Here is a 24,273-nt window from a genome sequence, read left to right as displayed (position 1 = left end):
ACGCACTAGTTTCTCCTCCTCTTGTGCCGTGAGGGATGAGGAGATGATGGCAGGTAAGGTCTCATTTTCCCCTAAGAAAATGTACTTCAAATGGCTTGGTAAGGGTTTGAGATCAAGGATGGGTGCCTGAACGATGGATGGAAGCAACTTATTAGTCGAAATTGGAATTGAATCGAAGTTAGGAGGCTTACCACCATGCTTAGGTAATGAGTCAAGGGCAGTAACCAACTCAATAATTTCCTCACTAGGAGGCACGGCATGGAATGGGTCATGTATGTCGTGGGGTAGCATAGAATCTGCCCCCTTGGTTTTGAATTCCATGCCTCGTGTAATGACTTTTTCAAGCGTATCGTCATTCAAATCTTCAAGATATCCCTGCGCCAAAGAGTCAATTATATCAATAGAGAAACATGAATGGTCCTCACTAGGGTACTTAATGGAATCAGAAAGATTAAAATTAACAACTTCCCCATCAAATTCCATGGACAAAGTTCCACTATACACATCAATCTTCGTCCGGGCCGTTTTCATGAATGGCCTTCCAAGGAGGATGGGCAACGAAGGGGCATGGTTTGATTCATCCATTTCGAGGACATAGAAATCCGCTGGAAAGACTAAATGATCAACCTGCACTAAAACGTCTTCCAAAACTCCATTTGGATAAGCGTTAGATCTATCGGCCAATTGTATGATTACACCATCATGTTTTAACTCACCTAAGTTCATAGATACATAAATGGAGTATGGCATAACATTTATAGATGCTCCTAAATCTAGCATGGCAGATTTGAAACGGGTATTACCAATGACACACGGAATTGTAAAACTCCCCGGATCTTTGCATTTGGGGGGTAGTTTGCGTTGCAAGATGGCAGAGACATTTTCACCTACCTTTACAACCTCCTTGGTCAAAATCCTCTTCTTAGTCGTGCAAAGTTCCTTTAAGAACTTGGCATACCTCGGGACTTGCTTAATGGCATCCAACAAGGGTATGTTGACTTGAACTTTCCTAAATGTCTCAAGAATGTCCTTTTCAGCTTCCTCTTTCTTTGTTTGCATGAACCTACTAGGAAAAGGAGCATTCGAAGGAAAAAACATTAGTAGGAATTGAATTTAACACATTCTTACCTTTATTGGACAAATTGGACAGTTTAGGGGCATTGGAGACTTGCGGCAAAGGTACTTCCACCTTTGTCGTGGGTTGACTTGATTCCTCCTCTTCCATTTGCAACATTTCATCCTCTTTGTGACCTGTTTTTGATGAAGAACCTGCCCCAACCTCCTTACCACTTCTTAGGGTGATTGATTTGGCCGATTCAAACTCTCCCTTTGGATTTGGAATGGTAGAACTAGGAAGCTTTCCTTGGTCTCTAATCTGCCCAACAACTTCAGCAATCTGCCCCATTTGTTTCTCTAGTTGGTCCACCCTTTTGTTTTGATTTTCTTGCCCCTGAGTCAAAGTGGTTAGTAACTTAACAAGTGTATCATTATCCAAAGCATTACCTGAAGTAGTTTGGGCAGGTTGTGGAAGAGCTTGTGTGGGTGCGTATGGCTTGGTGTAGAAGCCCGGGGGTTGTTGCCTAAAGCCTCCTTGTGGTTGGGTTTATTGGGGCTCCCTCCACTTGAAGTTTGGATGGTCTCTCCACCCCGGATTATATGTGTTGGAGTATGGATCATGTCTTGGCTGATTTTGGCCTTGAAATCCAATTGCATTAGCGCTCTCCCATCCACCATTCTCAATGAGTTGAGGACACTTTTCGGAGGCATGTCCTTGGATAGAACATACGCCACACACCATGGGTCCTTGAATCTTCATTCCCTCGGCCATCTGTGAAACAATAAGCTTCATGAAAACTATAAGCATTGACGAGGCAATTGTTACTATGAAAAGCATGAAACGTTTGCCAAGAATTCACTTAACACGATCGTTTATAAGCGACCTCCACTACTTGTAAACATAAGGTTGTAACTATTAGGTGAAATTTCCTTATGTTTTAGCTTCAAATTCCTGCATGAAAACTAAGTTGGCCACCTTAATTAACACACAAAAATAAGTTATCAATCAAACGGTTAAGCAAATTGCATTCACAATTCATGAAATAACAATTAGACGTAATCAATTCATCTTGCAAGCATAATCATGGTATCAAATAACCCTCTAGCCAAAAAGGCTTAGTTCCTCATGTTCACAAAACAAAGGAAAACAGATTTATACATTGTAAATATAAGAAAGAGAACACCTAAATATTCCAACGATTCGATGTTGAACAGCTAGAACCTTCAAGTACTTCTTCTTCCTCTCCTTTGCTGCGGCACAAGGGTTGGGGGTGAGTTTTGGGAGTTATGGATGATGTAGAATGATAGGTTTATGGGTTGGATGAATGTAGGGGTCGGCTAGGTATGTTTCTGGGCAAAAATTAGGGTGAATGGTGGTAGAATGGTGCGGTTGAGAGTGGAGGCTAGTTTCTGGCGTGAATGGATAGTAGATGGATCTTTTGTGGCTGCAAAAGAGAGTTTTATTTAAAGGATTTCAGGAATTAAAACCCTAGGTTATTTAGGTAATCAGAAATTAAGTCTAAGGCTTCTAGAAATAGGAAACAAAATCAGAAACTTAATGGAAATTAGCTAAAAGGTGCGGCAAGGGTTTGAAATAGATTAGGAAAGTGTTTTAAAGCATAGATTCAGGAAATAACCCTCTCCCTTGCACGGCAAGGAAGAGGAAATTCCAAGGGGGTGCGGCAAGGGTTCACAATGTGCAAGGGATGTGTATTTGATGTCCTAGAATGCTTAGGATGCCTTCAAAGTTGATAAAACTTAGGAACATTTAGGAAAGGTCAAACCAAAGTAGGAAACCTTGGCTTAACTTTCCTATTTCAAGTAGGAATCCTTCTTGGAGTAGAAATCCTTGTTCTTCTAGGAATCCTCATGTGATTAGGAATCCATCTTCAATTAGGAATCCTTCGTTGATTAGGAATCCTAATTTCTTCAAGTCTTCAATTCATCCATTCCTTTTGCTCCAAAAGGCTCCAAATTACATCATTTTGCACACTTCGGCTTTGGAATCTGAAAACACACAAAAGTGACTTTAAACACTAAAATAACTAAAGAAACACAACGTAAATGCACGAGAACAAGCCAATTAAGTCGCATAAATATGCTCCTATCAGTGAGTAATTGAATAACTTTATCATTATCCAAAGACATACTTGAATTCGATTGGAATTGTTGTGGGGGAGGCTATGGTGGCTGCATAGGTCTTGAATAGAACTCCTTAGATTGCTACTAATATGCGTCTTGTTGAAATTATTAAGGATCCACATAAAATTTGAATAATCTCTCCAATCTGAATTGTAAGTGTTGGAAAACAGGTTGTTCCTTGATTGATTATGGCCTTGATAACCCCAGACACCTCCATTCTCAGTTAATTGAGGAAGTTAATGAGTTTGATATCCTTGCCTACAGGACACACCAAATGTAGGGACACTTTTCATTGTGGTCCTTTTGATATACTGCAACAACTGAGAAGTAAGATTTGCCATTTGAGCTTGAAGATTAGCAATTGCCATGTCTTGCTTCTCTAGTACCTAAAATCAAAGAAAGAAAACTAAATAAAATATCAAAAGTAAAATAAATAAATAAACAGGGTGATTAGCAATTTTACTAATCCCCGGCAACGGCGCCAAAATTTGATGTGAAATTAAACTAGCACACAAATTAAACCCTCTCTCTGACAATTGTAGTATGGATAAATAGGGATCGTTCTAGGCCGGGGATTAGGAGGGACTGCTAATCTACTCAAATTAGACTCTATTTTACTTAACTAGACTTAAAAACACTAAACTAGACTCTTATGACTCAAAACTGACTCAAACTACTAAAAACTACACAAAACATACAAATTGACTCAAAACTAACACTAAAGATGACTTTGGACGAATTCTAAACTAAAAAGACTTAAAACATTAAAAAGACACCAATTTGGACAAATTCTAACCTAAAGACACAAAATATAAAGGGGGGGGTTGGTTTTTTGACGTATTTAAAACTTAACTAAGTTACTTGCAGAAATTAACAAAATGTAATACGAACTTGGGGTGTTTTTAAGAGGTGAATGACTAGCTAGAGGGTCCTTCTCCACACATGAAACATATGTATACGAATTGATTTCCAGTTATTCTTCCTATAAACCCTGAATGACAACGCCCTAGATTAATCATGCACAACACTAATTAACCCTCAAATTTTCCTAAGTTCATTGAATTGGACTCAGCGTCACAACAAAATTATTCTTATCAAGTTCCCTACACAAACAGCATGATAGAGATACATATCGAAGATAATTAAGTTCTATGAAAATCATAAGCATTGACAAAGCATTCGTAACTATGAACATCATGATACTCCTGCCAGGAATTCACTTAAAACGATCATGACCAGTGACCTCCACTACTTGTAAATATAAGTTCATAGCTATTAGGTGAAATTCCCTTATATTTTAGCATCAAATCCAAGCATGCAAACTAAGTAGGCCTCCTTAATCAACATACAAGAATAAGTTCTGAATCAAACAGTTAAGCAATTTGATTCACGATTCATGAAATCATAACTGAAAGTAATCAATTCATATGCAATATTTGTTTATGGCTTTGAATTTGCCTCTAGCCAAAACGAGTTTAGTTCCTCATGTTTGCAATTAAACAAAGATAACTTAAATTAAACATTGAAAACAAATGATAGAATACACCTAAGAATGTTCTAGCAATCTAAACTTGAATGACAGGGCACGGCAAAGGGTCTCCTCTCCTTTCTCCTTGCAAAGCTGCGACACAAAAGGGATTTCTGAGTATGATGGATGTATGGTGCAATTGGTGAAAGATGGTTAATTATGAGTGTTGCGGCAGTTTGTATTTATAGGGAGAGGAATATGCACGGCATAGGCTGAAAATGAGGGGAATTAGGACTCCAAATCAACAAGGAATAAGGATACTTCTAATCAGATTCCAGGGAGGAAAATGAGTAGTCCCTGCAGCAGGAAATAGAGCTTCTAGAAGGGCTAGGTGCGGCAAACTTTTAGGGATACTGTCTTGGCTTCTAGAAACCTGATTTGTAGGTGATTTAATGTGAAATTAATCACCCCTTGTAGCTGGAATTAAGGTAGGATAAGATAAGATAAGGTTAGTTTGGATAAGATAATGTTTTGGATAATGTTCCTTCTTTTTGGCTGATTCCTTATCTTCTTTGTCTTGAATTCATTCTTCCAGATTTGTAGCACATTCCTAGCCTCTTTGAACTTCAAAAACGTTCATCCACCTTGCTCCATTCATATGATATCCCTTCGTGGCCCAAAACTGCTTCATAATGCTCTAAATTGTACTTTCTTGCCAACTTTGTCATTTGGACCTACAAACACATAAAAATAGCTTAAATCACTATAATAAACAAAAGCTAGCTATGAAAATGCAAGAAAACAAGCTAACTAAGTCACATAAATAAGCTCCTATCAGAACACTGCAGCTTTCTTCATTATAGGGAAAATCCAAGCATATCTTGTACATTCGTCTATAAAGGAAACATAATATTTGTAGCCTTCAATAGACAAACTGGGTGAATGAACCCAAACAGCAGTGTGAATTACTTCAAAAGGTGTAACAGACTTTGAAGCAATTACAGGGAAAGGTAATTTGGTAAACTTGCCTTGCAAGCAAGCTTTACAAGTATAAGGTTTTGAGTTACAAGTAAATGGTATATGAGATTAATTTACAAAGTGTTGTAGTGACTTTTGAGTGTGCTGATAGGAGCATATTTATGCGACTTAGTTGGCTTGTTCTTGTACATTTATGTCGTGTTTCCTTAGTTATTTTAATGTTTAAAGTCATTTTCATGTGTTTTCAGATTTTAAGGACAAAGTAGGCAAGAAGATGCATTTTGGAGCATTTTGGAGCAAAATGGAGCTTGGAATGCATGTCACATATTTGGAACAAAGGATCAGTGTACAAAGGATCATGAATTCAGCCACAAAAGGACACACATCCTTGCCGTGCAATCCACATAGCATTCCCTTTGGATTCCCATGCATGCTTAATCATCCTTGTCCCCTAAAATATTTCTGATTTCATGCCCCAATACACTCAATTATCACACTCAATTGCTGCATACCTCTTGTTCCCTTCACCCATCTGATTTCACACAACTTTCACAACCATTCCATGCACCAATTGATGCTCCATCATCCACATTTGGGATCCAATGCCATGTGCAACACATGTTGCTGCACCTTTGACTAATTTCTGAAACATTTCACCTCCCCTTTTCATTTCCATGCAATGAACACAATCATTCATGCTCCCTAGCTGAAATACCATTCCATTTTACCCTCCATACTTTGCATCATTGCTCCATTTTCATCCTTGGACCATTGCACACCACAAATTCACCCTCCTTGCTGTGCATTTCCCCCACTGCCTAATCTGATTCTCTAGGGTTTTTGGGGCCTATAAATACATGTTTACAACCCTTGGCAAAGGGTTGAACCTCCCATATTCATCATTCATGCAGAAAATTCGTCCATACTCACCCTAGGCAGCAAAACACCCCAAAAACACCATTCTAGTGCCCAGAAAACATAACAGCCACTCCACCTTATTCCACCATCTTTGCCGAGTTTTCTACCACCCTCCAACCATCAAACACTCCTCCACACTCACCCTAAACCTTTCCATACCATTCCCCATCCATTCTACACCATAAAACTACCCAAAACCTGTCCATAACCCAATCTGCCGCAAGCAAGGGAAAGGAGGAATCTTGGATGCACTTGCTGCCAAGTTGGAGCATTCTAGGTGTTTTCTTTCTTTGGATTTTAATGTCTAATTCATGTAATCTTTGTTTTGCTTTAAGTATGATTGGCTAATTTCGTTTTTGGCTAAGGGTGTATTCAAAACCATGATTATATATATGAAATGAGTTGATTACTTCCAGTTATTGTTACATAAGTCGTGAATACAATTTGCTTAACCATTTGATTTAGAACTTATTCTTGTATGTTGATTGAGAGTGCACGCTTAATTTGCATGCTTGAATTTGATGCTAGGATATAAATTTGTTTCACCTAATCGTTATGAATTTATATTCGTAAGTAGTGAAGGTCGCTAGTCACGATCATGTTAAGTAGATTCCTGGCAAGAGTATCATGCTTTTCATAGTTACGAATGCCTTGTCGATGCTTATGATTTCCAAAGAACGTAATGATTCTAACTTGTGTCTTTATCATGCTGTTCATTTAAAGAACTTGTTAGGAATAATTTGTTTGCGATGCATATTCATCCAATTCACTGATCCTAGGGAAATCTGAAGGTTAATTTAAGCGGACCTAATTAACTTGGAGTGTTGAGGTTCATAACTTATTCAATTGATAACTGGAAATCGATTTAGGTTGCATATATTTCATGTGTGGAGAAGAACCCCTTAGCCATTCCATCATCCATTGATTCTTCATAACGTTGTATTACAATCTGTTTCTCTTACAATCTGCCATTTAAGTTTATTTTCGTCCAAATCAAATCCCCAATTATTTTGAATTCCTAGATTAATTGGAAAGTGTGTTGGTTTATGTTTTTAAGTATTTTGGTACAAGTTAAAACCCAAATTCGTCCAATTTGATGCTTTGTGTTCAAAACTGCCCAGAAAGTGGTTTTTAGGCAGTTTTGAGTGTTTGGTTGCTGTTTTGATTCTTTTGGTTCGTTTTAGTGTTTTAGAGTTTAGTTTTGCATTCTTTGAGTCTAGTTTCGTATTTTTAAACTTTGTTTCACAGATTTGAGTCAGTTTAAAGTGTTTTAGCAATCCCTCCTAATCCCCGGTTTAAGAACGATCCCTACTTATCCATACTACAATTGTCAACAAGAGGGTTAATTTGTGTGTTAACTTATTTCTCACACCATGTGCAGGATGTCCTAATCTGCAATGCCATAACTTAGATGAAACATTTTGACCAACAAAGGCAACTCGAGAATAAGCGTTATGACAATTTTGGTACATGTAACAAAGTGAAACATCAACAGCAATATATCTACACTTATCATCTTTGCACAATTGATTCATAGATAATAAGTATTAAGACCATTTTGGTACATGTAACACAAAATTCAACCTAAAACTATGTGATTTATTGGGAAAAGAAGAAGGACCAATATGTTTGATAACCAAACCTTCACCACTAGCACTAGTCATTATCTCATTAGATGGATAAGCATTTGCCATTTACAAATTTGAGAGGTCAGAGGTTATATGATTGGTTTATCCAGAGTCAAGAACCAAAACACCTGTTGAGGGGCTAATGAGGAAGGACCATTTGTCACTTGCATTGCAATGGGAGTATGAGACTGTGACATGTTAGGTTAATAAATCTATGACATAGCAAGAGGTTGAAACTGTGAACCTTGAGTCTATGAAGACATGACTTGAGTAGGACCAAATTGAGGCCACAAAGGAGCTTGACCATAAGGTGAACCATGCATTGAGGATTGAAAACCCTGAAAGGATCCTCCTGGAAACATCTGATAAGATGACATGTTCTTATCAAAACATTTAGTAGTAATGTAACCAACCCTATCACATATTTGACAACCATTTTGAAAATAGTTTAAAGTAGAATGGCCCTTTTTATCATAGATTTGACATATTTGAAGTATATTGTAATACTCGGACATTGACTATTATGGACCACCATACCGAGAGACAAGAGGGGAATTGAAAGGACCACCATTGAACTAAGTCTGAGAATAATCTCATTGAGGGAAAAACTGTGAATTGGAGCCATTGTACTGACCTCCAGAGCCAATGGAAGGTCCAGAATAAAAGTTTTTCCCTTTCCCTTTGCCTTTGAAATTGTTGCCCCTAAAATTATCGTATGAACCGTAACCATTTTGAGTAGCAAAAGCCATAGGGACATAAGGCATAGGTAACTGTTGAAAGCCTTGAGGAAACTGCTAAAATCCTTGAGATGACATGTTTAACAGTGTTACAAATGACAAAGAATAACCAAATGCAAAACCATAACATTGTGACATTGGTGCAACCTATGTCCCAAGGGGACCACCTTGTTCAAAATTAGAACCAGAGGTTTGAGTAAACATGGCAGAAATCAAATGAATTTGTTTAGTAGTGTGATCCATAGTGGTTTCCTCAGCTTTTAATTAAGACCTCAATTCTTTGACTGAAACTAGGTTCTCCCTGCCACAAATAACTGCCTTGATTGTTTTATACTCACAAGGTAGATCCCTTAGTGCAACAATAACAATGTCCTCATCAGAAATAGGGACACCAACACCTGCTAATTGATCTCTCGATTCTTTGATCCTTTGAACATATACATCAACAGATTTAGGTTATTTTTTAATGTTCTTAAGATCAATCTTGAGTTGTACAATGCTTGTTCTAGTGACACTAGAAAAACCTTTTCGAAGATTTATCCACATCTCTTTTGAACTATGACAACCAATGATACAAGATAACGCAGAAGGTGACAATGTAGCAGAAATTAAGGTCATCAAAGCTTTGTCGTGAATTTTTCATATTTTGTATGCATTAGACACAATTTGGTTATTTCAACAGTTTCTTCCTCATATTCAAAATCCCTAAATAGATTAGGACATGGGATAGAGCCATGCACAAAACCAATAATCCCAATTCCTTCCAGTAATAGATCCATTTAAAAGTTCCAAGTAACAAATTTCACCGTTACAATGTTACCAATACTCAAAACTTAGGACGAAATTAGAGACAACGTAAGAGCTAACTGAGCAAAATTGACCATTATTTCCAGAAATACAACACAGATGGACTGAATAAGGAAGAACAACTTGTTTGCAAAAAATCAACAATCTTGAGTAATTTCAACACTCAAGAGTAAATCACTACTAAGAAAGTAGCACTCAACAGCAACAATCAACAATCAACCACAAAAACAAAAGATTGAGTAATACAAATCAAGAAATCCCCAAATCCTAGGGTTTGGAAATATCAGACATTTGTAAAATCACATATCAGTAATTCGGAGTAGAAAAGTAAGAAGGAGCTATAGAACCTGAAGAAATGAGTTCATAGAAACAATTAACAACACTCATCAACTGTATCGACTGAGAGAATCAACACAGCATCAACAACAACCTTTGAAGAACTTAGCAAACCAGAACATGATCGGAGTTTGAGAAATAGAAACCAATACTGAGCGTAACCAGAGAAAAGTAAGTGAAAGCAAGACAGATCGTCAACCGGATGTGTCAGCCATTCTCACCGAAGATACCACAATAATAGTGTGAAAACTTACGAACGAAGCAACCTCAAGAAAGAGAGAGAGAGAGAGAGAGAGAGAGAGAGAGAGAGAGAGAGAGAAAGAAAGGGAGAGAAAAATAGATAGAGAGAGAGAGAGAGAGTAGAGAAGGAAAGTTTGTTAAAACTGAATATTTTCATTCATTCAACTTGTGTGTAATAATTACAACTGTTGATATTTATACATTTGTATACCACTCAACTGACTAATTAAAGACATGACCAATGATAAACAAAAACTTGTCACAATCCTATGCGCTCATAATCTCATCAATTCTATCACCTTCTACCTTGTAAGATGCCCTTCCATCCCCACAAAGTTTTCCTTCCCTCTTTGGCAGTCAAGAAGGATCCTCATTTGTGATACTGCTTATGTAAGAGCTTCGAAATTAGAGTTTTAGGATGATGAATAATTCTCCAAGCAATCTTAGCTAGCATAACCGAACTATAGCATTGCAGATCTCAAAAACCAAGACCGCCATTCCGCTTATTTTGTGTCAATTTTTGCTAGGAAGCCCAGTGCACACCTTTTCCATTCTCCTGATCTCGCCACCGAAAATACAAAATCATACTACCCATTTCATTGTATAGACATACTAGGATTTTGAAACAAGACATAGCATAAGTAGGGATTGCAATAGCCACCGCTTTGATCAGAACGTCATTTCCCACCAGCGATAGGAGTTGCTCGGGCCATCCATTGACTCTATATTCAAGTTTTTTTCTAACATTCTCAAAATTGCTTTCTTTGAGTGCCCAAAATTGGTTTGTAGCCCCAAATATTTACCAAATCCATCTCGTGCTTGTATTTTTAAGATTTGAGCAATCCTCATTTTTCCTCCATTTTGGGTAGGTAGATCCAAACTAAAGAGGAAAAAAGAGGATTCGAGCAATCCTCTTTTTTTACAAGTGCAAAGCAAAAGAGTTAGGAAAAATCACTTTATGAGTGCATAGTTCTTGACTTTGGATCTACCTACCCAAAATGGAGGAAAAAAGAGGATTGCTTGAATCTTTATGAGTGCATAAGTCTAAACTGACTCTTTTGCTTTGCACTTGTAATCTTCAGAATAACAACTATGTTGGTATGATTGATTTTCTGAAGCATTTGCCCTGAGTGCCAAAAAGCTTCACCACCTTGATAATGTCTACTTTTATCACTTCCCAGTTACCATGGTAAAAAAATCCCAGCAAAACCATCAAGTCCCGATGATTTTGTCGCAGGGATTTGGAAGACTATTTTACGTATTTCGTCCTCGGAGACTAGTTTAATCAAGTCATAATTTCCCTTGGACTACAACATTGTATCCACACAATCTAAGACCTCATGGATATCAAATTAAATGATAATTAATCAAATACTCGTGCTTTAGGGATGCATATATTTTGAGTTCAACTGCCTTATATTTTAGGGAAATACCCCAAAATGGGACATTTTCTTAATCTTGGGATAGAAATAGGATTTTTTGAATATGCTCACGCCATGCAAATTTGCTAGACATAAATAGAATTTTCCTACACCTTGAAATGACCTGATTGCCTTTGTATATAAATGGGTTATTTCCTCCAATTTTCTTATTTCTCTCTCTCTCTCTACCCTCTCTCTCTGTCGAAGAACCCTAATGATGCACTCACCGTTTAACAACCCACCTCACCAGCGACAACCCTTTCTCTCTCACCTATGACCATCCTTTCACCTGAAGGAAAAATTAGTCCTAGCTAAGAACAAGTATGAACATTTGAATACATATGCAAGCTATAAACACTTTAAAGTAGGCATGCATCCAAAAACAATTCATAAAACCCATGACTTTCAAAGCCTAGTATATGGTGAACCAATAAACTCTTTAACAACATTAAAGAGAAGTAAAGATTTAGAGTTTCTTTACCCTTGAAGCTCATCCTTGTTTACACAAGGGATTCACGCAAGTGGAGGGCCTTCAAGTCACCTCCAAGCTCCTTGAATATTCCTTGTGATTTTCCTCCTTTTAGTGCTCCTTTGATTCTTTGAGGATTTGAGGATTTGTTCTCCAAAACACCAAAAGTTTGATGTCTCTAAGTCTCCACACCAAGGATGTATTTTGTGAAGATAATATGGATGACTTAGGGAAGAAGAGATTGCTAGATGTCCCTCCCCTTAGTGGCCGGCCTCTTGGAAGAAAAAGAGAGAAAATGTTTCACCCAATTTCATCAAGAAAACCCTAAATGAAAATAAAGCTATAAAGTTGAATTTATACTTCATTACAAGTGAGTGGCAAACTTGTAATTAATCCAAGTTTGCCCATCCACCCTAATGGCCGGCCTCTTTGATGTTATTGGGCTATTTGCCCATTTTGTTTTAGTTGTCATACAACTTAAACATAATGGGCCTTTTGGACCAAAACGCTTTTGGGCCCCGAAACCCAAAACCAACATATAAGCCCAACACGAACCTTTTCGTAAAATTAATTAACTAATTAATTAATCTTGACCATTCTTCAATTAAACCATTTAATTGCTTATCCATTTCATTTGATTTCTTCACATACATCCTTACTCGGTGTACGATCCATTAGGTTCCAATTAGCGAGGTAGTGGGCGATTGTTACTCTTAACGATCGATTGTGAAATTGAAACCACATTTCAATTCTCCCTTAATGATTAGTGTTTGCTAATCATTTAGGGCTTCCACAAACCATGAGTGACACCTAGCAGTATGTCATGATTACCCAAGCTAAGTAGAATTGGTTGGAGAACCTATCCAGTTGCAACTACAATGCAATATGGTCCTTCTCTAATACAATACTCTTAATCACATTGTTTGAGTGATAGTTTGTTTCATGTCTACTATCTAATGTGATACATCTCTATATGATTCCCTTGAATATGATTTGGAACAAACTTCCTAAGTCATATTCATATGCTTTGGCCAAAGACTTTAGAATCATATCTTAGAGTATTCTCCTTCCACCATGGAAGGTTAGAGATCCCTTGTTGTGCATTCATATGCCTACATGACTAGATTGCTTGACCCCAACAATGTCGTGGACACTCCGATGGAATGCGTTTGACATGATCAAAGATCAAGGACCTAACCATTAGACATCTATGATGCCTCAGGTCAAAGGACTACTTTGCATATTGCAACTTTAGAGTTCTTACATGACATGTATGTTCGAACTCTCTTTTGATCGTTGTTCAGTGTACTCGATTACTCTTTCGAGCACCTACATGTTTGTCTTAGTGTCCAACACCAAATGACTTGAGACTTAGTCATACTCACGCTTGAGTCAACATAACACATACTAACCTTAACGGATTGTCAATGCCCAATTGGCAATCCTATGGCTAGGAACGTTTTAGGAATGAACATAAGAGAATGGTCTCGATAATCTAACTCACTTAGATCACTTGTCTCTTAGATCAAATACATTCCTTGGATTCACTTATTGCTTAAACACATGATACAATAAATAGTGATTAACAATAAGCTTTGCCCTTCATTAAACATATAAAAGTTTAATACATTAAGTATTCCAAAAGCTATTACATCAAATGAGTGGCTTTGTGGGCATACTTCCAACATCACCAGTTCCCTCTCTCATTTGTTTTCAAATTGGTGACCCAAGATTCAGATCTCATCTAACTTTTGGTGACAACACAACTCCCAAATCACAATCCCAAAAGCTTGGTGTGAAATGGATAACAATTCATCCACCAAAGCTCTCATGAAAGTTGCAGGTGGGATTGGATGAATTAACTGTTGGAAATGTGCCCTAAAACCAATCATATGATGATACTTTAAGGACATTGCACATGTTAAACTAATCTAGTTTAATATCAAGGGCAAAGATTATTGTTTGAGCCGTCTCATATAAATGTTATATGCTTAAACGATAAGTCCAAGGAATATGTGATTGGGAGAATGCAATCTAAAGAAGTTAGATTCATGAGACCATTCTTTCATAGACATATCCTAAACGTTCCTGATCATAGGATTGCCAATTGGGCATTAACAGTCTGTTAAGATCAGTACGTGCTGTGTCTTCTCTCAGGGAGAGTGACTAGTCTCGAGTCATTGGTGTGTGTGACATCAAGACAAGTACGTAGGTGCTCAATAGAGAATGAGTTCACTGAACACGATCAACGAAGAGTTCTCATATTCATGTCACATGAGAACTCATGGTTGGGATAATGCAAAGTAGTCCTTTGACCTGAGGCATCATAGTTGTCTTGTGGTTAAGTCCTTGATCTTTGATTATGTCAAAGTCACTCCATCAGGAGGGTGTCCACGACATCGTTGGAGTTAAGCCACTTAGCTATGGAGGCAAGTGAATGCGCAACAAGGGATCTCTAACCTTCAAACCGTTTGGGGGAGAATACTCTATGATATGATTTAGAATCTCTGGCCAGAGTATGAATGAGATTTAGGAAGTCGTTCCAAATCACATTCAAGGTAATCATATAAGCACACGAATCACATTGGATAGTAGACATGAATAAACTATCAAACCAAACAACGTGGTCAAGAGTATTGTATTAGAGAAAGACCGTATTGCATTTGTAATCCTAAACTGAATAGGTTCTCTACCTCTTCTTATTAGCTTGGGTAACCATGATATGCTGCTAGGTGTCACTCTTGGTTTGTGGAAGCCCTAAACGTGTATAAACACTAAAGGGAGAATTGAAAGTAAGTTTCAATTCACAATCGATTTGAAAGAGTTTTAATCGCCCACTGCCTCGCTAAAAGGAACCTAATGGATCGTACACCGTGTAAGGTGGAGATTGAAGAAACAATGGAGATGAGTAAGAATAATTAAATGGTTTAATTATTTATGGCAAGGATTAATTAATATGTTAATTAATCAAACGAATAAGTTCGTTAAAGACCTCGGGATAGTTTTGGACCTTAAGGCCCAATGGGCTTCGAACGTCAAGCCCATTGACTTAAGTTGTATGACAATTTAATGAATAAAGATTCACAAAGGCCCAAAAGCCCAAATCCCTTATGTGGCCGGCCATGTGTGTTGAATTAGGGTTTTTGGTTCTTTAGGTCATTTAAAGAAGTGACTATATAAAGAACTTTATAGCCTAAAATTCATTATGGGTTCTTTTGGAGAAAATTGGAGAGAACATGTCTCTCCTTTTCTCTCTAGGAGGCCGGCCCCCTTGGAGGGTGTATCTAGCAATCCTACCACTCCAAGGTCACTCATTTCTTCTCCAATCTAACCTTGGTGAAGATACTTAGAGGTTCTCAATTTTGGGAACTTGGAGAAACCTATTCTTCCATCCAAATCCATAGATTTTAGATGCAAGGAATGAAGGCCCTCTCTTTGGGTGATTAGCCTTTGCTTATGCAAAGAGGAATCTACAAAGGTATATATATTTCTCAACTCACTTTGATTTGAGTTGAGTCTTGGTTCACCAATCTACTAGGCTTTGAATTTCATGGGTAATGTTTTGTTTTTGAATGCATGCAAGCATGATTCCGCCTTTTAATTGTTAAATGCATGCTATAGATGTTATTCAAATGAACATGTTTTCACAAAATCATCCTTCAAGTGGTATCAGAGCCTAGGTCTAGTAGTTGGTGAATCCTTTTGGGTTTTGTGGTTCATAGTTTGTGATTTAAAAGTTGTAATATGTTACAAGCTTTATTCTTGTTTCTTTGAATGTAAATTTTGTTAGAAAATTTGCCATCTCAAATGTTGTAGATGTAGTTCATATGAGCATGAATATTGGAGCTAAAATTTGGTGGCATGCTTTTGGGAATTTTCGGCCAAATCCAAAGGGTGGATTTTTGGGTTCTTGTTTGACTTGTTAAAAGTGTTTTAAGGTCACTTTTGGAACCCCTATGTACCCTAGTTTGGTTATATGTTATTTCCCTAAAGTTTGAGTGGTTTTGGGATGTTTTTGGAGTAAAAATGTTCATGGAAATTTTTGGGTTTTTCATGAATGTTCTTCATTGTTCTTGACATTTTTGCCAAGAACAAAAAGGTTTTGTGTTTTGATTCAAAGTTTTGATTTATTTCATAAAGTTTATGTTTTATGTTTTTCAAATGATTTAATGTGTTAGATATTTGTTTAAATGGTGGTAGAAATATTGGTGGGTGTGTAAGGATTAATTTCCTTTCACACACACCACTTGCATGACATTTATGTCATGCACCACTTGCATGCTTTATGTCAAAACTCACAAATCAACACACACATCACTCTAATCCTTCTCCAAAACCGGCCCTCCCTCAAGTGGGAGTACTTTTGGGGCTTTTATGCAATTACATAAAGTTTTGATACTTTTGTGTATTCGCACTTTGGCCCAAAAGTTTACGTTTTTACGTTTAGGTCCAAAAACGCTAAAGGACAAATTGTTTTGCTCCTTTAATGAAGTTTTTGCATTGTTTAAATTTTGGGTTTTAGTTGTAATTACATGAAGTAGTGGACTTTTGTGTTTTTTACAAAGTGACCCCAAAAGTTTGTGTTTTCGCAATATAGCCCAAAAAGTTGTGGTTATTGCATGATGGCCCAAATTAGGTTGAGAACAAAATTGTTTTGTCTCTTTAAATGAGAATTGGATTTTCATTTCATTTAGCTCCATTTAAATCAATTTTATGGATACAAAAACCAAATGAAAATGTTGCATTCAATTTAATTAGTTAAAGTGTTAATTAATTAAAGGATGATTATGAACCTAAGCCTACGATAATTGAGCTATGTGAAAGGCCGTTTCAAATTTGTTTGAACCATGGGAATGTGTAGATTAGATTTTGGTTGTAATTTGATTTGATCAAATGTTGTAAAAGAGCATAAGCTCTTCTCTACTTTAAAGTAATTTGTTTTATGCAAATGTTGTAAAGAGCATAAGCTCTTCTTTACTTTAAAGTAATTTGATTTCAATGTGCAATATTTATGAGTATTAATTTCTGGTTCGTATGTTTTATGGCTGCTAGGTTTCTTGGCTTTACCTATATTTTGTGAGTTCATGGGTTCTATGGCTGGGGTTAAATATTTCTTGGTTTTGGCTTCAAATTTTTCTAGAAAACTATACACTATATGCACACAAGATGCATATACGAGGTCAAATTTGGGTTTGTGCTCAATTATTGTAGTCTAATTTTGACGTAACATGATGAACAATGACACATAATCATGTCCTCTATGATGCAAACCTACAACATCAGGTTTTGGAGACTTAAGTGTGCTTTGTTCATACTTTGTGTTGTGCATCTTTTCATTTAAGAAAGCAAACATTGTTATTGATACCAAAAACTTCTCCCTTTTCCATTTACTAACAAAAAGTACGTGACAACTATATTTGAAGAAAAGTAAAGGAAAAGAAACAAATCTAGTCCCTATTAAAGCCATTTAACATATAAAAAAAAATGTTCATTTCCTAATGCCATCTACAAAAATTGTAGCTACTGAATTTGTCATGGCACCAGAAATTCCAATAGGGTCAGACTGTGAAAGGACCTTGTGAACTTCCATAGTTGTTGTATGCTTCGAAGGCAGCACTGTCATCGTGAAGTTTTATTATTCTACCTTTAACTTCCCTATCCACCAGAATTGACTAAAAAAACTGCCAAATTTGTCATGCTTTGACAGCAGCACTGAATTTGTCATGGCACCAGAAATACCAATGGGATCGTTATGCCTTTCTTCATAGTTCTACCTTTCTTCATCGTTCTACAACTGGATGAGGTGGTTTGTGCTTGGACAAGCATGAATAACTACATCATCTCTCATGCAACCCAAAACTTATTCATGCACAATTTTGTAATTAATTATCACATTTTCCTAATTGTGCCTACCTTTTTAAGCTTCTTGTTTATGTATGCACAATAACCAACTGGATGAGGTGGTTGAGACTTTACAACCTAGCCATGCATGCACAATAACCAAACGTCATCACTTTTAATTCAGACAAACCTTGAGAACCCAACCACACACCAAACCTATAGGACCCATCATTGACTATTATTTGTACCTTTTGGGTTCGTTTAAGGGACATGAAGATGTCGTGTGCATATACTGTGTATTTCATATGCAGTACATATGCATGTGCATTTACTGTGCATGTACTGTAAATGGACTGTGCATTGTCTTTTGGTTTGCATGTCAGTGATTCATGCACAATATCCAAAGAAAATAATAAAAAGATAGACAAGCATTGATGAGTGGGAAAGAGTGGCAGCAAGTTAGATCAATGACAAGGTAATGATGACACCTTGGGCTAGTTTTTTGTAATTATGCCTAGTTTTTAAAGCTTGTTGTTTGTATATTTGTACAAAGAAAAATTACAAAGGCCATAGCATTACGAATTTAGTAGTACATGAGAGACAACAAAATTAAATGCTAGATTTAAACGCTGTAATTACAACAAAGTTAAACGAACAAGAAAATAAACTTAGTACCTATCTCTACCACATAATATATCACAAAAACATATTCACTTCATGATGCTATTTACAGGCATTACAGGTAGTGAATTTTTCATGGTCACATGCATTTCAATGTGTTCGGAGTGTGACTGGACCCTGTGGACTTCCACAGTCGTTACAAGGTTTGGTGGCAGCGTTGTCTTGGTGTAGTTTTAGTATTTGGGTCCTTACTTCTCTATGCACCAAAAAATCTGACAAACACAACCTAAACCTTTCTTGGCATTCCATTACACTCAATCGTCCCGAGTTGTGACAATTGAGAGAATAGAGAAGTTTGAGCCCTTCGTGCTTAGAATCCAACCTATGGCACACTAAGATCACACCGTACACGTTCCTTGCTACTTGACAGCCTTCCGAGATTGCACTCTTAAGCTGCTGAATTTCAGCTTCTTTCTTGTTGTCTTGTAAGAAGTATCGCATTCACACCATGTAGAGGGCCTCGAAGTTGCGACATTGGATGTAGTGATTGATAAATGTTGAGACTTTGTTAGATGCACCCCATGATCTAAGCAAATTGACGGTCTCAAAGTCTATAATATTGATTTATTGGTAGATGCGACAGTCTTCGGCTATTTCCTTGAACTACTTCGACACTATCTTTGCCGAAAAGTGTTCCCTTAACGAGTGGGGAGCAACGATGATGAGAATTTTGAGCAGAACGTCATCAAAAACATATTGCATAGACGAAGAGGTGGTGTAGCCTTTCTCATCATTTTCAACTTTTGGTTTTTTTTAGGAGGATGGAAATTTAACTTGTGGTTTAGTAATGAAGCACAAACCCACTAGACAACTTAAATAAATGGAGAATAAGGGTAATTCAAATGGTGCAACTTCCCATCACAAAAGGGGTCATTCAAACGGTGCAACTTCTGATGCGTAAAATAACTAAACACACAAATTAAACCCTCTTTTTGACAATTGTAGTATAGATGTAAGTAGGGTATCGTTCTAGGCCGGGGATTAGGAGGGATTGCTAATCTATTCTAAATTAATTTAAAAATATTAAATAAGACTCAAGGACACAAAATTAGGCTAAAAACTCTAATAACTCGAAACACACTTAAAATGACTCAAAATAATGAAAACAATTAAATTAAACACTAGGAACTGAAATGGACGGAAATTAAATTAAAAGACTAACAATAAAGAAAACTAACTAAATAATATAATTTAATAATGGATGGGTGTTTGGTTTTGATGAAAAGTAAATTAAACTTAACTAAATTACAGAATTGACAAAAACATAAAATTAAGGTAAAATGATAAATGACGGACTGGCTAGAGGGTTCTTCTCCACACATGTTATACTTGCATACAAAATGATTTCCAGTTGTTCTTTTAATAAATTGTAAATTTCAATACTCCAGATTAACCGTGAACAGCACTTTTTTAATCTTCAAGTTTTCCTTAAGTTATTGAATTGGACGGGAAAACGCATACAACAATTCAAAACATTCTTCAAAAGTCCCCTACGTGAAAAGCACAATAGAGATACAATCAAAGATCATTAAACTTTGTGAAAACTATAAGCATTGACGAGGCATTCGTAACTATGAAAAGCATGATACTCTTGCCAAGAATTCACTTAACACGATTGTGGATAACAACCTTCACTACTTGTGAATATAAGTTCATAACGATTAGGTGAAATTCACTTATATTCTAGCATCAAATTCATGCATGTAAATTAAGCGTGCACTCTCAACCAACATACACAAATCAGTTTTTATACGAACGGATAAGTAAATTGAAATCACAACTTATGAAATCACAACCGAAGGTAATCAATTCATATTACAAATATATTCATGGCTTTGAATTAACCTCTAGCCAAAATAAATTTAATTACACATTATTAAAACAAAAATAAAATAGAAGTTTGGAAAGATTAAACCGAAAGAGGAGAGTGCTTCAGTGCCAGTCTGCCCGTGCCTCTAGTCTTCTGCCCATGTGGATTGCGCCTCGCTGGCGCCCTCTCCTTGTCTGACCTTGCTCTCTCTACTGACCTCACTCTCCTCACCAATCCACGCTGCCTTCCCTTATTCGCACTCCCTCTCCAACTCTCCTGCACGTCTCTCGGTCCTCACTCTCCCCTCTGACTTGGTTACGCTGCCCAAGGCAGCGCCCCTTCCTGCTCTCTGTTTCTCGCGTCCCCTGCTGCACGCTGCCAAAGGCAGCTCTCTGCCTTCCACCAATCCCCCCCCTTATGCAGTCCTTTCTGTTTTTATATTCCCTTCTTTTTTTCCGCTGGTTTGTCTCTCCTTTCTGACTTTCCCACGCCAGCTGCTCACCAGTCTCTCTCTTGGATCCTTTCATGTGCTGTCCTCCCTGGGTCCCGTGTCTCCTTCCTCACCTTTGTTCTATTATTTTCCCCACTTCTCATTATTTCCTGCTTCTGCCTTTCCACTTTCACGCTGCCCAAAAGGGCAGCTCCCTTTATTTCTCTGACCCTCACTTTCCCACCGTTTCTCCTCACTTCTTATTATTATTTTTTTCTGCTTTTCTTTCAATATATAGACATAAAGAGGGACAAACATTGTTTATAAAATGTAAATTAGTATTATCATTTGACAATAAAGGGTAAATTTGCATAACAGATCCTATAAACACAAAAATAACGTAAATAGCTCAAAAATGTAAGGAACTAACTAAGAAAAGACGAGTGAATTCGAAGTAAAAATATATATAAATATGATCCGATCAAATACCCCCACACTTAACTTTTGCTAGTCCTCGAGCAAAACCAAGAAAACTAGAAAAAGTACTAACATGAAAAACATTAGTTTCCCCCTATGTGACCCTCATAGAATTTCATTCAAGAAAACAAATCATCAAGAACCATAGCTAGCATCAAGGAACTAATCCAAGTTCATCTTCCTTATTCAAATATTAGCAGTAATCTTTGAATCATCCTTGAAGTGTAGTGTGTGAGATAGCCATGCTAATGCAATTTCAAGTTTTTATTTTTAAAATCATCATATGCAAACTAGTAACCTTCTCACGGGATATACACTCAATCACATATGTGTTTAGTTTTAATGTGTTCGCTCAAAGAATCAAATGTGAAATTTCTACCATAAGCTTGCATAAAGATCACTTCTCTATAATCATAATTGCAAAACTTAAATCAAGAGGACTTTTATTGGACGTAATGAGGCTTAGCGAGAGGGTTATTGAAATGAAAGAATAGGTAAACACAAGTTCCAAGCTACATTGCAAGCAATTCTTTTGTTTAGATTTATAAGAACTCAATATTTCCAGCGATTCTTCTAGCACCTCCAACCATACCCTTAAACTGAAACTTGAACAACTTTTTATTTTCTTTGTGTACAATTTTTCTTTTTCTTTTTCTTTTCTTCTCTTTTTTTCCTTTTTTTTTTTTTTTTTTTTTTTTAAATACAAACATGAAATACCCCCACACTTATTCTTTTGCCAAACACCTTCAAAGTACTTCACAACCGTTTCTCATAAGACAATCTCGCATTGCTCGCTTGGAAATGGTAAGGAAAAATATTTCAGGTATAAGGGTAGACATATCTGGTGATAAGAAATAAAAGGCTCAACAAACACGGCTCAAATTGGCAATCTAATGATATCATTTTTCTTTGGTAAACATGGTTATTTGGGCCATAGTGGTAAACCTAATGCCTCTATCATTTCCAAATTCATGCAATCAATGACAAACATTTCGAAAGATCGTTACGCAAGTTCTAGAGATGTATCTCACATAAGTTCATCACACATAAAAAAATAGGAGTGTATGAAAAATGCACACACTTTCAATCGGCTCAAAAACTCACATAGGATGGTCACTAAATTCACATATGAAGCTTTAAGTTATGCTTTAGTTTCACATCAACAAGGCTATGTGCATTTGGTTTTTCAAAGATGATCAAACATATACAAAACTAACAAAAGAATTAGGAATTTCACAAAACACATGTTAACTAAGTTCTTGATAATCATGATTCAAATTTGATCTAATTATATCATTGGGTCGGGAAACTAACAAAAAAAATCTGATTCAGAACAAAAAGGGAAACAAGACAATATTTTTGGATTTTTAAATTTTCCGATTTTTTTTTTATTTTTATTTTTATTATTATTATTATTATTATTATTTTTTTTTTTTTAAGAAAACAAAAACTAACAACACAGAAACAAATGAAATTCTAGAGATTTCTACCCCCACACTTAAACTTGACATTGTCCCCAATGTCAGAAAACACTATAATGCAAATAAAAAAATAAAATAAAATAAATAAATAATAAGAAACAAAATAACGCAATTGGACTGAAAACTTCCCTAATTTGCAGTAAAATCAAGCGATGACCCCCAAGCTAAAATTCTGCAATCAACTTCAAGGGTGGAAATAACCAAAAGTTCCTGCAAAGAAAAGAAATAATTCAGTTAAGTACGCAAGAAAATTAATTAAAAAAAAATTGCAAACGAAAAATTGAAAATTACGATAAAAGATAATGAATAAAACTAATAAGTAATCATTGGTCGTGCTTGTTGACTTTCCACAGCTTTCCTCTTGAACAGGGTGACACTTAGCTTTTCACTTGCAAGTGATGATTTTATGATATTGTACGGCGAAGCTTTGCTCTTTGGTTATGTTGCAGTTCCTTATTTGTTCTCCAAGCAGATGTGGCAGCTTCTCTAGTTCCTCAGTTCGGACTCCTTCCGCTGGGATGATTGTGCAAGCTGCATTCTTCTCTGCTTGTTTCTTCTGCACAACGGGCAGGCACGAGGGAAAGGTGTTGGTCATTATTTCTTTCTTCAATCTTTCCAAGTGCCCACCTCTTGCTTTCTTTCTCCTTGTCCCTAGCTGAATTGTCTCCACATGCTTCGAGGTATCATTTTCACTTCCCTTACTGTCCCCCAGGCAGATGTGGTAGACGAAGAGAAAGCATAAAATGATGAAGATGAGTACTCGAGAGCAAGGCTAGGTAAGCAATCAGGAAGGGGTTCCAGGCAGTTGGCTCCAGATTGGAAGATTGATACCAAATGCTGGCTGATTGCTCTTTTTCTCCTTGTCGGAAAACAAAGACAAGGAGAAGGACATGGAGAAAGCATGATATGAGATACTCTTGCTTTCAACCTTTATGATATGAAATACTTTTGCTTTGAATGGGTTATTCGCAGGAGTATCCCAAGGAATGAGGAACACAGAGTGACTCGAGAGGATTCTTTGGGAATGCATTTTCGGAGATGAAGAGGTGTTGAGAGGGTGTGCTGAGAGAGTGTGCTTTTGCTGTGGAAGGCGAAGGTAGAAACTTATAGGACTTGTCTTCACAACCGGAACTGTTCTCTCACTTAGTGTCGGCAGCCGGTGGATGGGTGAAGAATACAAATTACGCGCTTTCTGACAAAGCTGCCCGTAATTTCCGCAAAGCTGCTAGTTGCATGTGACAAGTGCTGACTAGGCTGAGAGAGACAGATGGTTGGAATCGGCACTTCGACAGACTGCCCGTGATTTTCGTAGAGCTGAGTTTGCGTGTGACGGGTGACAACACGTCTGGACGA

At 36.9% G+C, this 24,273-nt stretch overlaps 1 long non-coding RNA gene across 1 annotated transcript; it reads right to left on the bottom strand.

Annotated features, from left to right (window-relative positions):
• Window positions 1-4,603: 4,603 nt before the first annotated feature.
• Window positions 4,604-10,408, bottom strand: LOC139195148 (uncharacterized). The gene is made up of 2 exons (XR_011579782.1): window positions 8,435-10,408; window positions 4,604-5,400 (listed from the first exon to the last, which is right to left on the bottom strand). It is a non-coding gene; the product is annotated as an uncharacterized lncRNA (long non-coding RNA).
• Between the last annotated feature and the right edge of the window lie 13,865 nt (window positions 10,409-24,273).

This window comes from Malus domestica, chromosome 04, assembly GCF_042453785.1.
Source record: "Malus domestica chromosome 04, GDT2T_hap1".
NCBI classification, from domain to species: Eukaryota; Viridiplantae; Streptophyta; class Magnoliopsida; order Rosales; family Rosaceae; genus Malus; species Malus domestica.
This window is presented reverse-complemented; position numbering and strand designations above follow the sequence as displayed.